Genomic DNA, 15,479 nt, shown 5'->3' on the forward strand with positions numbered 1-15,479 from the left:
CTTCTGTATTTGGAATCTTCAAGTGCAGGTCCTGCTGTTCTGTAAAGAACTGTCACCTTGAGTCATTGTTTGACGGCTCACGTCCTTGGCACTTTGCCCCTTTGTTCATGATTGATTGACATTTGGACCTTTGCTGACCTTTCCCTGAGGGATTTTGTGGGCATAGTCAAACAAAAGGAAATTGAAAAAAAAAAAAAACCCACAAATTTTGAAGGTATGTCACTTGGAGATGAACAGTGTTTACGACTCTTCTTCGTCATTTCAGCATCTTAATCATCTTGAGCCTAAAGATGAAGGAGAGTGGAGGCGAGCCTGATTAAATGGGAGCTTTTCCTATATTGAGGATCTACTAGGTCCAAGGACCTCACATGAGTTATCTCTAGCCTTCCTCCACCTCTGCAAGGCATTCCACGGATATGGATGCAGGTTCAAAGAACTGAAGCTTAAAGCTTTGCAGATTTGGAAGCCTCAGAGCTAGAATTCTCCCCTTAGCCCGTTTGTCTCTGAAGCGTTGGTCATTGCTTGACATCGCATGCCTCCCTCTTTTTTCCCTCTCTTCCTCTTTCCCTTCCCTGCCACTGTCTGCCTGTCTTCCTGTCTGCCTCTCTTTCTGTCTTAAAATTACTATTGCTATTCCTTACTGGTCTGGTCTGGTCTAGTTAATTAAAAAGAAGGCTGTCGTGAGGTAACCCTGGGATCCTTATTAGCACAGTCATATTCCCATAACTTTTAGGTGCCTGAGTCCTAATGGATCTGTAAGACAGTGCCCATCAACGAGAAATGCCCACAGCCTCCCTGGATGCTGCCCACAGGCATCTTGCAGATGAGGGCATTTGCCTTCTCACCGGCAAGGGGGTGGGGAGAAGTGGCCAGGGGTTGGCTGTTCTGGGGACACCTGCCTCCCCACTCCCTGAGCCTAGGGGGAATGATATGGCTTCAGGCCACAACTAGACACATTATCTACTCTGACAGGGAGCCAGTCTGGAGAAGGATGTCATGGATGACGTGAAGAAATTACTGAGGGAAAAAGAGCAAGACTGGAGCCCTATTGGGGCTGTTTTGGTCAGCTCCTGGCAGTAGATGATATTGATGCTTTGGAAATCTCTATTTTCCTTGCATTTCCCAGCAACATGCCATTCCCATCTCTTTCTTTTAGAAGCTTCTTATCCTATGGCTCTGCCTCCAGTCTTTCTCATCACATAATTATTCAAAGGCAAGGCAGACTAGTGGTTAAGAACAAAGACCCAGGACTGGGCGTGGTGGTCATGCCAGTAATCCCAGCACTTTGGGAGGCCAAGGCTGGGGTGTCAGTTGAGGTCAGGAGTTGGAGACCAGCTTTGCCAACATGGTGAAACCCTGTCTCTACTAAAAATACAAAAATTAGCTGGGCGCGGTGGCAGGTGCCTGTAATCCTAGCTACTTGGGAGGCTGAGGCAGGAGAATCACTTGAATCCAGGAGGTGGAGGTTGTAGTGAGCTGAGATCACGCCACTGCACTCCAGCCTGGGTGACAGCAAGACTCTACCTCAATTAAACAAAACAAAACAAACAAAATAGAACAAAGGCTCTGGAGGCAGTGCCTGGGCTTATATCCTAGCTCTGCCTCTTGCTGACTCCTGCATAGCTTGGGCGTACTTGGGCTTTGCTGTGCACCAGTGTTCTCGTTTCTAAGTGAGTTCGTATCTCACAGCGTTGTTGGAGATTACAGGAACACAACCAATGCTCTCAGAACCAGCACTCAGGAAGTGTGGTAATTACATGCTCTTCTGGGCTTCTGGTCATGCCACCTTCGACGGAGAATGCCCCAGCACCTACCAGTTTAAGGACCAGTTCCTCCTCTAGGCATTGTGCCCAGCACACCCTTCTCATGGAGATTTGCTTCTCACTCTGCATCTGCAGGTCTTCGCTGGGTGATCTTGGGCAAGTCACTTTACTTCTCCAGGCCTTACTTCTCAGCTCTTCAGTGAGGACATTGAACGAGATTATTTCCAAGGTTTCTTGTGTGCTGACGTACTGGGGCCTCTCACATTCCATGTGGTCCAACCTTTCCTTCTGTTCCTCAGCTTCTGCCAGCCCTCCAAGGCAACCCGGACATCAACAAATGTCCTCGCTTATGGACATGTCCTGCTTCTCTGGAAATCTTGGTACAGCCTGAAAGCTCCATGAAGTCAGGGATTGTGTCTTTCATGTTTGATATGATTTCTGGCTTCTAGCACTGTGCTAGGAGCTAGCACGTGAGCTATGTCTATGTAGCTGGAATTAATCGCCCACTATTCCAGCCAATATTTCCTTTTTTTTTGAGATGGAGTCTTGCTCTGTCCCCCAGGCTGGAGTGCAGTGGCACGATGTTGGCTCACTGCAACCTTTGCTTCTGGGTGCATGCCATTCTCCTGCCTCGGCCTCCTGAGTAGCTGGGACTACAGGCGCTCGCCACCACGCCTGGCTAATTTTTTTTTTTTTCTATTTTTAGTAGAGGTGGGGTTTCACCGTGTTAGCCAGGATGGTCTCGATCTCCTGACCTCATGATCCACCTGCCTCGGCCTCCCAAAGTGCTGGGATTACAGGCGTGAGCCACCGCGCCCAGCCCTTTTTTTTTTTTTTTTTTTGAGATGGAGTCTCACTCTGTCTCCCAAGTTGGAGTGCAGTGGCATGATCTCTGCTCATTGCAGCTTCTGCCTGCTGGGTTCAAGCAATTATCCTGCCTTAGCCTCCCGAGTAGCTGTGACTATAGGCATGCACCACCATGCCTGCCTAATTTTTTGTACTTTAGTAGAGACGGGGTTTTGCCATGCTGGCCAGGCTGGTCTTGAACTCCTGACCTCGTGATCCCCATGCCTCAGCCTCCCAAAGTGCTGGGATTACAGGCGTAAGCCACTGCGCTCAGCTTTCCAGTCATTTCCTAAGCACCTGTTGAGTTCCCAAGCACTGTGCTGGACATGCATGGGTTGCTGGAGGCTGACAGAACCTGAATGTCAGTATTCCTGAAGAATGGCTCTAAGCAATGTACCTTGCAGAACTCAAGCAGGGCTCTGCCGCATCATGCAGATGAAGGTGCCTGCTGGTAGAAGGCTGGTTCTATATTGGCTGCTTGCCTCCTCCTTGTGGAGACCCACATTGTGTCTGGCAAAGTGCAGAGGAAATCAAGCCCTTAGTAACATTAGGGAACTGGACTGGGTTCGGTTTGCATCTCCTGAGTCTGACTCATGGGAGTAGCCACAGCAATAGCAGCGCTGTGCTGTTGAGGGTGACTTTGACTATCTGTTGTGAGCCCACTGTGTGCCGAGCACTCTCTATACATTCAGTGTCTTGTCCACAGATGAACTCCAGTGGACACATGTTTCTATTCCTTATTATTATTATTTGTTTTTATGAGATAATAATATTATTATTATTAATAATATTATTGTTATTATATTATTATTATTAATATTATTATTATATTATTATTATTATTTTTTTGAGATGGAGTTTCACTCTTGTCACCCAGGTTGGAGTGCAGTGGCGCAATCACAATCTCAGCTCACTGCAACCTCCGCCTTCTGGGTTCAAGTGATTCTCCTGCCTCAGCCTCCCAAGTAGCTGAGATTACAGGTGCCCACCACCACATTCAGCTAATTTTTGTATTTTTGGTAGAGATGGAGTTTCAACATGTTAGTTAGGCTGGTCTCGAACTTCTGACCTCAGGTGATCCACCTGCCTTGGCCTCCCAAAGTGCTGGGATTACAGGTGTAAGCCAAGACGCCCGGCCTATTATTATTATTTTTTGAGACAGGGTCTTACTTTGTCACCTAGGCTGTGGCATGATCTCGGCTCACTGCAACCTCCACTGACTTCCTGGACTCAAGGAATCCTCTTACCTCAGCCTCCTGAATAGCTGGGACTACAGGTGCGCCACCACTGCCAGCTAATTTTTGTATTTTTTGTAGAGATATGGTTTCACCATGTTGTCAAGGCTGGTCTCAAACTCCTGGGTTCAAGTGATCTGCCCGCCTCCACCTTCCAAAGTGCTAGGATTACAGGAATGAGCCACTGTGCCTGGCTTATTCTTTGTTTTTATTGAACGGATGAGGAAACACTTTCAATGAGCTTAAGGGATGCGTCCAAGGCCACATGGTTGTGACCACAGCATGAGGATTCACACCTTGGTTCCTGTGGCTCCCATCCCCGCTCCCCTGAATGAGGAATCGGGTGAGTGCGAGGGGAGCAGGTGCTCGAAGGCTTGGGAATTCCAAAGCAGCTGATCCATGCCATCCCAGCACACGTCAGGGAGGAAGTGAAACGAAGCAGAAATAGAGCCTGTCAGTAGGGGGACAGCTGCCGCTTTCTCTGGGCACATATCTCCCCGATTTATCTTCCAGGTTAGGGAAGCCCCAGCTCCTGGGGTACCACAGAGAAATAATGTGAGCGCAGCCAGAGAAATTGCCACCTCTCCCTTCCTCGGAAGAAGATAAAGGAGACATCGTCTTTTTGGTATCAGTTTTGAAGACATCTTTTTTTTTTTGAGATGGAGTCTCTTTCCTGCTGCCCAGCCTGGAGTGCAATGGCACGATCTCAGCTCACTGCAACGTCCGCCTCCCAGGTTCAAGCAATTCTCCTGACTCAGCCTCCCAAGTAGCTGGGATTACAGGCGCCCGCCACCACGCCCAGCTAATTTTTGTATTTTTAGTAGAGAGGGGGTTTCGCCATGTTGGCCAGGCTGGTCTCGAACTCCTGACCTTAGGTGATCCACCCGCCTTGGCCTCCCAAAGTGCTGGGATTACAGGCGTGAGCCACCGCGCCCAGCCAGTTTTGAAGAAATCTTACTTCACAATCCTGAGAGAAAGAGAAATTGAGGCACACTCAGCATGTGAGACTGATTTCTCACTTCTGCTGCTACAACTGCTGCCCCATTGACCGGGTCTCAGAGGTGTTATAATTAACATCCTCTGACTCTTGCTGGTACTAAAATTAACAACATGACTGGTCCCTTCTGCAAGAGAGGGAAAGAGATACACACATGTGCACATACACACACACACATGCATGCACACACATCTGCACACACACACACACACACACACACACATGCAGAGTCCAGAAGGCTCAGAGGCAGAGAGAGAGAAAGGCACAGCCACACACACACTGGGAGACACTTACTATGGCTCCCCCTGCAAACGGTGCTCCCCTCAAAGCTTTAGTACCAGGGACACTTTCCCTCACTTTCTGTGTTCTGTACCTCATACCCCATTTACCAGCCTGTGCCAACCCTGTATACCTTAAGTCTTCAGTTACCAAAGCATCCATTTGCCCGTCCTATATTGAGGGGGATCGGATGCGCAGAGGTGGTCTGTTGGTATTGGGTAGGGAATAGACGCAGTCTGTTTTTCGTTTTTCTTCCAAATGTCTGTGGCAGGGCCTCAGCTAGTGGAAATACCTGGTGGGGAGGGTCAAGAAGGAAATGACAGTGGGGGGAGGGGGGAGGGATAGCATTAGGAGATATACCTAATGTTAAATGACGAGTTAATGGGTGCAGCACACCAGCATGGCACATGTATACATATGTAACAAACCTGCACGTTGTGCACATGTACCCTAAAACTTAAAGTATAATAAATAAATAAATAAATAAATAAATAAATAAATAAATAAAATAAAAATAAAAAAAGAATTCCTATTTTAACTTTGGGAAAAAAAAAAAAAAAAGAAGGAAATGACAGATTTGGTCCTGACAGCCTGGGAGGCAGAGAGGAGAGAGATGGAGCCAAGAGAATGAGGCTGGGGCCACGTTTTCTTGTGGGGCAATTCCATGTCACTGGGCCAGAGCATGCTTATTGTGAAGACTTCCCCTCAGTGTCCTCTGGGGAAGGGTCAGCTGTGAGGCAGTGGGGCGTGAGAATACGATGAAACAGGGAAACCTGGAAGCTGCCAATTCCCAAGCCGTGAGGGGGTGTTCTGATGTCTCTGACATTCCAGCAAACATATTTTCACAGGAAAACTCAAAAAATATAAACTCCCTTTTTATAGAAATAATGCGCATGGAGAAAAGTGCACATGTCATATGTGTATCAATAGCTTGACGGATGTTCTCAAACTGAACCTGAGTGTGGAGCCAGCACCTGGATCAACAGAACATTTCCAGCATTTTGGAAGCCCCCTCCCAGTCAGTCACTCAGGAGAACTTTGAACTTTGTCCTGACTTCTAATCACACAGATTAGCTTAACCTGTTTATGTACTTAATATAAATAACATCATCACACACTCCCCTGTGTCTGGCTTCTTTCACTCAAAATTATGTTTGTGGTATGTATTCATGTGGTACGTTCATTTTCACGTCATTCTCACTGGTCACTAGATTGTGTGCATATTTTAAAAAATCCATTCTACTGTTGATGGGCATTTGAGTAGTTTCCAGTGTTTGGCTGTTATGAATAGTGCCGCTGTGATATCCTTAGACATGTCTTTTGGTGAACATATGCACACATATCTGTACACTGATACTACGGAGTGGAGCTGCAGGGTCATAAGGTTTGGGTATATTCAGCATTAGTAAATAGTGCAAAACAGTTTCCCAAAGTGGTTGTTTATCCTTTTTCAGAGTGTCTATTCACCAGCACATATGAATTCCAGTTCCACATCAAAGCCAATTATCGGCATTGTGTGGTTTTTAAATTTTAGCCAACCCATTACAGAAAGAGCAAATTAAAGGAATCTAACAGCAAGTAAGCAGGAGAGAAAAGAAAATGCTCCCTGAGAAAGCATTATGATTTGATGATATGGGAAATCCCGGTGTACAATGCCACACATTGTGTATTTTTGCAGGCGGAGGGCGAGGTGCAGCCACCTTCTTGTGAGCATCAGGGCAGCCCTTGCCATTGGTCAGGAACCACCACTTGACTGCAGTAATACCCAACAGACCATGTCATAATTCTTCCTCAGGTGACAGAGCTTTAATGGACCCAACCTCAACAAAACAAACTTGGCTTCAGACTTGCCTGTGGGCCTCAGTAAATATTTAACAGACTGTGTCCCCTGTTCACTCCCCTGTCATTAACTGGGGCTGGTACCATAAATCACAGCTCCCCTTCCTGTTGTAAGTGGCCCCTCTCAGCTGACGGTACTCCAGTCCTGACATTCAGGAGCAGTGCCTCTCCTGGGCTGCTTCCCAGGGCTGGCAGGTCTTGGTGGTCACTTGTAGGAGCCGAGGAGTGAGTGTGTGCTGTCCTGGAGTTACTGCTGTGGGGTGACTTGCAGGGGCCTCTTCCATTTGATGCGAGAATGATAGATCCATCAAGCTCTTAATATGTGCCCAGCAACATGCTAAGTCCTTTATGTTGTTTATTGCAACCTGTCACAGTCCATTCAGGCTGGTATAACAAACCACTTTAGACTGGTAGCTTGTAAACAATAGCACTTTATTTCTCATGGTTCTGGAGGTTGGGAAGTCCAAGATTAAGGCTCAGACATATTTGGTGTCTGGTGAGGGCCTGTTTCCTGCAATGATGCCTTCTTGTTGGGTCTTTATATGGTGAAAGGATCAAATAAGGTATTTTATACCTCTTTTATAAGGGCACTAAGCCCTCCAGCCTCATGACCCAATCACTTTTCAAAGGCCTCCCCTTTTGAGATCATCACCTTGGCAGTTAAGAGTTCAACGTATGAATTTAGGGGTCGGGTGTGTGGGTAACAAACATTCAAAACATCATACAACCTCACAGTAGTTCTATGAATTGAGTAGATGTTGTTTACCACCTTTTTCAGATGAGGAAATTAAGGGTTAAAAACATTTCCCCAGAGTAAGAAAAGTAGTAAATTTGGGAGTCTAACTTCAAACTGTAATTTTTAATTACAGTACTTCCTTCTTCTTTTCTCTTAGGGGCTGTTTAGATACTTGAGCTTCCTTTTGAAGCCATCTTCCTCTTGGGTCTAAAAGCTGTCAGGTAGATTTAAATGGGACAAGAGGGCCAGGTGCAGTGGCTAACACCTCTAATCCCAGCTATTTGGGAGGCTGAGGCAGGAGAATCACTTGAACCTGGGAGGTGGAGGTTGCAGTGAGCTGAGATGGCACCATTGTGCTCCAGCCTGGGCAACAGAGCAAGACTCTGTCTCAAGGAAAAAATAAATAAAATAAATAAATAAATAAATAAATAAATAAATGGGACAAGAGGAAGTCACCTGCAGAGCACATATTGGGTTCAGATGTAATTATCTGCTTTTTCAATGATTTTAAGAAATTAGAACAACTGTTTTTCTCTGGCTCTTTTCGTGACTTTTTTCAAAGCTTGGTTTTCAGCAGTTCAACTATTACATACTTAGGTGTGATTTAAAAAAATATATAACCTGCATGGGATTTGCTGATATCCTCATATCTATAAATTAATGTCTTTCACTGAATTTAGAACACTTTCATTCCTCCCTCCCCGCCCCCCCCCATATTGATCTTGCTCCATTCTCTTCTCTCCTTTTGGGACTAAAATTACATGTCTGTTAGGCTTTTTGATATTGTCCTACAGGTCTCTGAGGCTCTCTTCAATTTTTCAAAATTTTTTTCTGTTATTCAGATTAAATAATTTCTATTGGCCTGTCCTGAAATTGTACTGACTCTTGGTTCCTCTTCAGTCTGCTGTTAAATGGATCCAATCGATTGTTTCAGATTTTTTTTTTTTAATTGTAGAATTTCCATTTGGCTCTTTCTTTGCTAAGCTTTCTTATCTTTTTATTTACTAAGAATACATTTTCCTTTGAGTCTTTGAGCATAGTTATAATAGCTGCTTAAAAAACCCTTGTCTGCTAATTCCAGAAACTGGGTCATCTCAGGGTCATGGGGACAGTCCCCATAACTATCATTTTTCTTAAGAATGGATTACATTTCCTGTTTTCACTTGCTTTTTAGTTGTTTGTTATATTGAGCTATTATAAATTATATCACAGACATTGTGAGTGATACTTGGTAAGGACTGATTCTGTTTTGTTCCTCCAAAGAGTAGTGCTTTCAGTAGGTAGTTAACTCAGTAAACTAAGACTTCAAATTCTGACTCCCTAGTATTGGGCAGCAATATAAATTGCTGTTTAGTTCTTTTGGCTTTAACTGGGCTACTGCATACAAACTTGGCTCAGGAGTCACTTAGTGACTTAGGGAACATTTGTACACAGAATTTGAACTCCACTTTTTGGAAACTCTCTTTTTACCAGAATTTCTTCTTTCACTTTCACCTATTGTGTTGCCTTGATATCTGTCCTGATGTTTCAGTGCAGCAACACCATCTGAGGGTTAGCCACTCATATGTTGCGGAACCGGGCCTACCCCGGCTAAAATTGACCAAAAGCAGGAACTCACTGGATTGCTGAGTGTCCAAGTCTTGATCACACTCCAGAATGTCCTACTTTTGGTCATCTGGTGCCTAGATTTTTTATTTTTTAAAAATATTTGTTCAGAGCTTATAGTTGCTATCTACCAGGGAGCTGCTTCAATAGGAACTACTCAACCATTGCCAGAACGTTCTGGAACTTTCTAGAAACACTGTCTTATTTATTTATTTTTTTTTTTAGACAAAGTCTCACTCTGTGCTCTGCCACCCAGGCTGGGGTGCAATGGTGTAATCTCGGTTCACTGCAACCTCCACCTCCCGAGTTCAAGTGATTCTTGTTCCTCAGCCTCCCAGGTAGCTGGGGTTACAGGCATCTGCCACCACACCTGGCTAATTGTTTGTATTTTTAGTAGAGACGGGGTTTCACCACGTTGGCCAGGCTGGTCTCGAACTCCTGACTTCAGGCGATCCACCCATCTCAGCCTCCCAAAGTGCTGGGATTTACAGGCATGAGCCACCACACTTGGCCTAGAAACACTGTCTTATTTAAATAAGAAAGAGTGTGTCCCAGAATGGAAAGAAAACAGCTTTGGAGTCAAACCCAACTTGGATGCAGAATCTCACTCTATCTCTTTTTTCTTTTTTTTTTTTTTTTTTGAGACTGAATCTCACTCTGTCACCTAGGCTAGAGTGCAGTGGCATGATCTTGGCTCACTGCAACCTCTGCCTCCTGGGTTCAAGCCATTTTTCTGCCTCAGCCTCCTGAGTAGCTGTGATTACAGGTGCGCACCACCATGCCTGGCTAATTTTTTGTATTTTTAGTAGAGACGGGGTTTCACCGTGTTAGCCAGGATGACCTCGATCTCCTGATCTCGTGATCCACCTGCCTCGGCCCCCCAAAGTGCTGGGATTACAGGCGTGAGCCACCGCACCAGGCTGGATATGTTTTTTAAGAAGAAAACGTACTTTACTGTTTCCTTCATGATTTCTTCCCTAGCCGCTGCAAGTGTGTGTGGCTGTGTGCAATGTGGGCAGGGTGAGATAGCTAGCTTGATTTCCATTTTGAGAATGAGTGGTGCCTCCTCACGGAAGACTTCTTAAAACAGGAGATGGGTGCCCTCTGTTATTCTTGTATGGCAGGCAGAATAACGTCCCCCTAAATGTCCACATCCGAATCCCTAGAACCTGTGAATATGTTGCATGTCAAAAGGGACTTTGCAGATGCTAGTAAGGCTAAGGACTCTGAGGTGGACAGATGATTTTGGATCATCTGGGTGAGCCCAATATAATCACATGTCCTTAGAAGTGGAAGATGGAGGCAGAGAGTTATTCAGAGACAGAGATATGGCCACAGAAGCAGAGTCAAAGAGATGCCTTGGTGTTGTATTTGAAGATGGAGGAAGAAGCCACAGCCAAGGCCTATGAGGCAGGCTTTAGAAGCTTGGAAAAGCAAGGAAACGCATTCCCTCTCAGCCACCAGAAAGAAATGCAGCCCTCCCAACAGCCTGATTTTAGCTCAGTGAGACCCATATCAGACTTCCAGAAATGTAAGATCATAAATGTGTGCTGTTTTATTTTTTATTTCTTTTTCTGTTTTAAACCACTACATTTGTAAACATTTCTTTGGCAGTAATCGCTGCTTTTGATGTAAGTTGGAGCAGTGGTCAAGCTCGTGGGCTTTGGAGCCAGTCTGCCAGTCCGCCTTGTTTCAAACCCCTCTTTTCTTTTCTTTTCTTTTCTCTTTTCTTTTCTTTCCTTTTCTTTTCCTTTCTTTTCTTTTCTTTTCCTTTCTTTTCTTTTCTTTTCTTTTCTTTTCAGATAGAGTCTCGTTCTGTGGCCCAGGCTGGAATGCAGTGGTGTGATCTTGGCTCACTGCAACCTCCGTCTCCTTGGTTTAAGCGATTCTTATTCCTCAGCCTCCCAAATAGCTGGAATTACAGGCATGCGCCACCACACCCAGCTAATTTTTGTATTTTTAGTAGAGACAGGGTTTCACCGTGTTGGCCAGGCTGGTGTTGAACTCCTGGCCTCAAGGGATCCACCAGCCTCGGCATCACAAAGTGCTAGGATTACAGGCGTGAGCCACCGAACCCAGCCTCAAACGCTTTTTCTGTGACTTTTTTTTTTTTTTTTTAAAGCTGTGTGACCTTGTGGAAGTTGCTTCACTTCTCTGGGCCTCAAATTTCTCATCTCTAAAGTCGGTTAACAATAATCTACAACTCACAGTTTTTTGTGAGGATGAAATGAGGGTTTCATACGTGCAGAAAGCCTGGAAGTAAGTTTTAGCTGCGGCCATTCTGGGCAGGAATCCCTCACTAGGTAACTTAGAGAGGTGGATCAGGGCACACACAGACTTGGGAGACAGACTGTCTAGATTCAGATTTAGGCTTCTTACTAGTCTAAAGTAGAATGGTTGTCTGTTCCTCCACTTCTTCATCTGGAAAATAGGGGCAGGCGTCCCAGGGTGTTTGAGAGATCATATCAGATGGAGAGGCCAGAGTTTTTAGCTGGTACATCATAGACATTCCCCAAAGGACAGTTATTATTATCATTGGGTGGCTGGGGAATATTGAGCCTCCAGCCCTAGGCATTGTGGATCAATTTGTTCTTCAGTTATCTTTGGAATAATTTAAATACACTGGATTGGGAAGACAAAGCTATCGCCCTCCTGATGGGAGAGTGCTGGGTACCTAGCAGGTGCTCAGTAATTAGTGAATGAATGAGTAAGAACAGAACAGGTCCTAGGCCCCGCCCTGAAGAGGCTCACAGTGCAGGACAAGGCCTGGAGCCAGGCCAGGGTTTTGTGGTTGTCTTTAAAAAGAAACAAAACAAAGAACTACTTCCTACCAGCTGACCCTAAACCCCTCAGCTCTCTGCAGGGACCTCTCAGCCCTGCAGGGGAGCCCAGGCTGTGTGCCAGGCCTGGCCTTGCTGTCAGCTTTCTAAGCCAGTCACAAACATTCTCCCCTCAACTTATAATGGACACCCCACAGCCTCCTCTTCCCTCCCAGGGTGGTCCTGAGGCTATGAGCAGCTGGCAGTTCCCTGTCTGAGAGGTCCTTGGTACCGCAGGGGAGGCAGCTCTCACCTGAAGGCCTCCCTGGACACCAGTCTCAACTTTGTGTGTTACCAGTTATGGAGAATTATTTTTAGTGAGTTACACTCTGTTAGGGCCAAACACAAGGAGGAAAGAGTGACTGAATACTGCTCTGGGTCAGTGACTGTGACAAGACTGTTTTTTTCTTCTTCCCTGTTGCAGGCCTGATCTTTTGGCCAGAAGGAGATTAAAAGGATGCCCCTCAAGATGGCTGTGCCTGTCAGCTGCATGGAGCTTCGTTCAAGTATTTTCTGAGCCTGATGGATTTACAGTGATCTTCAGTGGTTTGGGGAATAACGCTGGTGGAACCATGCACTGGAATGACACACGTCCGGCACATTTCAGGATACTAAAAGTGGTTTTAAAGGAGGCCCTGGCTGAATGCCTCATGGATTCTTACAGCTTGGATGTCCATGGGGGACGAAGGACCGCAGCTGGCTGTGAGGGTTGAGATCTCTGTTTACTTAGATCTCTGCCAACTTCCTTTGGGTCTCCCTATGGAATATAAGACCCCGACTCTTCCTGGTGAAGCATCTGATGCACGTTCTATTCGGCGCTCAGCTGGGCTTGAGGTGAGGCTGTCCTGGCTGGTCGCGGAGGGTTCACTGGGATGTGGCTGGTTGTCTCAATGAGGTGGCATTTAATGAGCACCCTCTGTGTGGTTGGTGTGATGCTGGGTGCCTGGGGGAGACAGATGGAACTAAAGAAGTCCTTCCTGGAAGCCGTTACTGTTCCCTGCCCTGACGTGTGTTATTGTACCTGTCACCATTTTCTGATGTTCCCAGTTTACGTATCTGTCGCCATCTACCTCCCTATAAAGTGCCTCTGCTGTTGGTCCTGTGTCCTTAAGACATTGTGTGGCATTTGGCACAGTCTCTCATACTGCAGAAAGGGTAAATTAAGACAGGATTGTTGATGAATGAAGACATGGGAGATTCAATGGAAAGATATGCATGGGGGGATAATTTCTTGGCTCTGTGCTCAGAGCTAGGAACAACATAAGGCCATATGGCTGGTACTGTGAGGGTTGTATGTGGGCAGATGCATGTGGAGGAGACAGGCCTGGGTGTGACTCTTTTACACATACACACTGCGTGCCTCCATGCAGACTGATGGATTCCTTTCCCTGCAGTGAAGGGTTAAGTATTATCAGATGTCACAGGACTGGAGTTGAAGATCGCCAAGTAGACATTGAAATGCTGATCACATGACAGACACTCAGCGTGTGGTGGGTGATGTTGGCTGGGGGTAGCTTCTGGGGATGGTGGACATTTCTTGGCCCTGATGATCTTTCTGAGCAGAGCCAGGGAGGCAGTGCTGGACTCTGACCTGGGCACAGCTGGTTGGCGTGGACAGTTGATTAAAGGTCACAGTTTCCCTGCAGTCCATGGGAAGGCAGAGTGACAAGTCAGTGGCCGATGAGGAAATGGAGTTTCATGCCAGCTGGAGGGAGGGAGCATCTGGGTTGGCCACAAAGGCCTGTTGCAGTTCTGCAGCTGACAAGTGGAAGGACTGGCCTCTCGGGTCCAGGCCTGGTGGCCTGGGAGGCTGCTAACTCTGAGCAATGAGTGGTGCCAAGCTGCCTAAAGGAGAGTTGCAGCTCAAACAGCAAGTGATCCAGCTCTCAGACCACTTGAGGCCACCTGGCAGGTGGCGGCCAAGACCACAGTTGGGGTGGGGCCTTGAGTCTGATTTTGATTGGATTCCTAATTCTGCTCATGCCTGACAGCACTTTCTCAGACAGGCTTTCCTGACCTCCTAAAGTAAATAACGTCCCTCTGGGTGTTACATGCTGTTCTCACCCATAGCTCTTAGATATGTTCTAATTGTATATTCATCTGTGCAATTTACTGGGTTTCCTGTCTTTCTCTCACACTAGAAAGTAATCTTTCTGAGTTGAGGAAATGCATTTGCCTTGCACACAGGCTAGACACATAGTAGGCATTTTATTTGTTGCATCACAGTTGCCTTGTTCAAATATGGTGACTCTCTGTGGTTTTCTCTTGGTTTCTTTGAAAAGGTCAGACAGAAGGGAAACACTCTTTTATTGAGTATATATATGACTTAGCCCAGCAATCCCACTAGGAGAGCAATGGTGTATCCATTATACAGTTGAGCACCTGGAGGCTCTGAGGGGCCATGTACCTTCCCCAAGGTTATTTATCCAGGAGAAGACAGAACCAGAAGCTGAGAACTGCCTCGTGTTTTACACCGAACAAGGCGCCTTCTGCTGAAGACTTTTCCTTGCGGTCTTGGGAAGGGTGTGTGTGACGGTGAGCTGCAGCAGGTGCTGGGCTGTGCTTGACTGTGGTCAGGTAGGGGCAGGCAGAGGAGCCATTTCAGGGGGCTGCTGAGGGTCTGGAGAGAGGCTCTCAGCGGTGAGCAGAGAGGTTCTGGGATGGGAGGGGGTCAGTTGGGAAAGACAGAGGCAGATACTCCCCACTCCTTTGTGCCTTCCCAGTCCTCTCTCACCCCTTCCTGCCCTCTCCCCACACCCTATCGTGGTGGCAGCTGTGCCTCACTTATCACATGGTCCATAGCTCTGTTTTTTCCCCTTTTATCAGTTACTGCCTAGAACAACCCAATTGTGGTGGTCTGGGTTATCTCCCACTCTTCACAGTAGGGCCAGAGTGGGCTCAGACACCAAAGGACACAGAATGGTTATGGCAATGAATAAGATTCCTTCTATGTGTCAGCAAGGACGCTGATGTAGTAATAATCTCCATTTATTAAGCCATGCTCTCTACAGGGCACACAGCACATGTTTTTCCATTCAAACCTCAAAACAGAGCTATGAGATGTGCACCATTATGGTGATTATCCGTTTTACTGTTTTTTGTTTTGTTTTGTTTTTGTTGTTTTTTTTGAGACTGAGTCTTGCTCTATCACCCAGGCTGGAGTGCAGTGGCGCAATCTTGGTTCACTGCAACCTCCATCTCCTTGGTTCAAGTGATTCTCGTGCGTCAGCCTCCCAAGTAGCTGGGACTACAGGCGTGCGCCACCATGCCTGGCTAATTTTTGTTGGCCAGGCTGGTCTTGAACTCCTGACTTCAAGTGATCTGCCTGCCTTGGCCTCCTAAAGTGCTGGGATTACAAGC

At 46.4% G+C, this 15,479-nt stretch overlaps 1 protein-coding gene across 5 annotated transcripts in view; it reads left to right on the forward strand.

Moving 5' to 3' along the window:
• The first annotated feature begins 12,671 nt into the window (after nucleotides 1-12,671).
• LOC129041960 (uncharacterized) overlaps nucleotides 12,672-15,479 on the forward strand; it is a 208,282-nt gene continuing 205,474 nt past the window's right edge. For 3 of the 5 annotated variants that reach the window (XR_010127292.1, XR_010127291.1, XR_010127290.1), the window contains exon 1: nucleotides 12,829-12,953. The gene's annotated coding sequence lies outside the window, so the exon portion shown is untranslated. Of the gene's footprint in view, nucleotides 12,954-15,479 lie in introns of all 5 variants that reach the window. The other 2 variants (XR_010127294.1, XR_010127293.1) reach the window with 2 other exon arrangements.

Source organism: Pongo pygmaeus, chromosome 7, assembly GCF_028885625.2.
Source record: "Pongo pygmaeus isolate AG05252 chromosome 7, NHGRI_mPonPyg2-v2.0_pri, whole genome shotgun sequence".
Taxonomy (NCBI): Eukaryota; Metazoa; Chordata; class Mammalia; order Primates; family Hominidae; genus Pongo; species Pongo pygmaeus.